Consider the following 2,016-nt stretch of genomic DNA (forward strand, 5'->3'; position numbering starts at 1 on the left):
TAGCTCTTTTAAAAGCTTTATAGGACAGAAAGAAAAAGAAAAAGCAAAGAAAACAGAAATAGCCTAGCAATTGAAATAGCTTCTACCTCGCTGTCTAGTGCTCAGGCTTCAAGGAACTCGTGGCAAACAGTCCCATGAGCAGTGAAACTAGCGCTGCCCTGTAATGCTCAGCTTTTCGGGCTGTGAGCTCACTTGGTCGGGCCAGCAGTCCGACTCTATCTTTCTATGTGCATCTCGGATTGTGGCCCTGGCGGTTGCTTCTTTCCAGGAGAAAAGCACAGACTCCTGGACACTCGTGCTAGCACGTGGTCTGTCCACAGGGCCCTGTCATGTGAGCACCATGCGGTACGTCCAGTAGTGAACGCATCCCGTTGATAAGCAGAACTAATACTCCACAGACAGACAACGTGAAAAAAGCAAAAATCATCCTTTTCAACAACATATGTTAAGAAAAATACCTTCTAAAAAACCAACATACACAAAACCTCGAGAGTATGTAGTAAAACATTTTAACTTAATACATACTTATCTCTTGCCTTCCACACAACAAGGATACAACACTATGAAGCTGAAAAAAATAAAACTACCAAATTGAGGTATCATAAATCTCACATTAAACTGGATCACAGAGGAAAGTGTGAACGCGGTCTCCCACTACCACAAATTCTGCAGTCGAGTTTCCCGCATTTGGAGAAATCGCAGGTGTCAGCACATCCGGAGTGCAATGGATAAGCCTCGCCCTGGGAAAACCACCTTCCTGATCATGGTATCTCCCCTGCCAGGTAAGTATAACTGTTGCTGCGCCCTCCCCCACCAAGCCTCCTCGTGCCTCACTCTGCACTCAGGCCATTCGTCTTCACACACTCTCAGGTCCTCCTAGCCTGTCCATGCAGCAGGTGCGCTGGGCTGCCAAAAACCGCCCTAAGCTGTCTCCCTGGTCACAGGAAAATCATCAATCTTCAACACAATGGATCCAACCAGCAACCCCTGAGCTTCATTATCTGCATAGGACATGCCCTCCTGTGTTGTCACAGGATGCCATTCCCTGAAGCCCATGCCCTGTCCCGCCCACACGCCATCCACCTTCCCACCCGCTCTGGGGCATTCCCAGGGCAGTGATATCCCTCTCTCTATTCCTCTTGTTCCCTCAACCAAGTGGGGATCGAGTGCAGAGGTTCCCGCCTGGTCTCCCCGCGATGCGGAGGTCCCCACCCACTCTGTGTCAGGTGGAGGGCCCCTTAGGCGCCTCCTGGGTGCCCCTCTGCAGGTAAAGGCTGTCACTGCAGGGAGCAGAGCCTTTGAGATTGCAGAGGAAGCTGTCTCCGCTCAGATGCACTGATCTGTGCCATGTAGTGGCCCAGTTCGAATGCGAAGCAGTCCAAGTTGCAGAAGAAACCTTGGCGTCCTTAGAGCATAATTCAAAAAGCGAAAGAAGTTGCAGTATGCTCCTGGATGAACAATAAAGAGCTCTCAATATGATAGTTACGCAGGACAATATAAAAATATATTAGATTAACCCTTATTTATAGGTCATTGCAGATTTCTACAAAACAGTACCAATCTTATGTTGGGTTATACACATATTTTTTTCCATATATGTGTGTGTATGTGTGTATAAAACAGGGAAGAAGTAATATTAAGTCAACAGAAAATGGAAATATACTTTTTAAAGTTTCTAATACTAGAAGATATCATACAATGTCTTTTAAATAAATTGTATGTCAAAGATATAGCACGAATCATAGAAAAAAATTAAGATTAAGCAATATTCAGAAAATTAAATGGTAAGTAATTACGAATTAAATGTTTCAAAACAATTTCACTAAGACAAAGTTTTCATGATAGCAAAGAAGTACTAAGAGTAAAACATAAGATAAATACTGGAATGGCAAATAAATGACCAGCACTTCTAACAGTTTGAGGATAGGATACTACACAAAGTTCTAGTGTGTTGTGGACATGTATAATGACCGTGACACTTAATGGTGGCTAGGCATCACTGGTGGAACTGAGCTA

At 44.4% G+C, this 2,016-nt stretch overlaps 1 non-coding gene across 1 annotated transcript; it reads right to left on the reverse strand.

Moving 5' to 3' along the window:
• Window positions 1-626: 626 nt before the first annotated feature.
• On the reverse strand, window positions 627-790 carry LOC111814848. Its single transcript, XR_002819725.1, has one exon. It is a non-coding gene; the product is annotated as a U1 spliceosomal RNA (small nuclear RNA).
• Window positions 791-2,016: the final 1,226 nt, after the last annotated feature.

Source organism: Octodon degus, unplaced genomic scaffold (genome assembly GCF_000260255.1).
Source record: "Octodon degus isolate 3935 unplaced genomic scaffold, OctDeg1.0 scaffold00644, whole genome shotgun sequence".
NCBI classification, from domain to species: Eukaryota; Metazoa; Chordata; class Mammalia; order Rodentia; family Octodontidae; genus Octodon; species Octodon degus.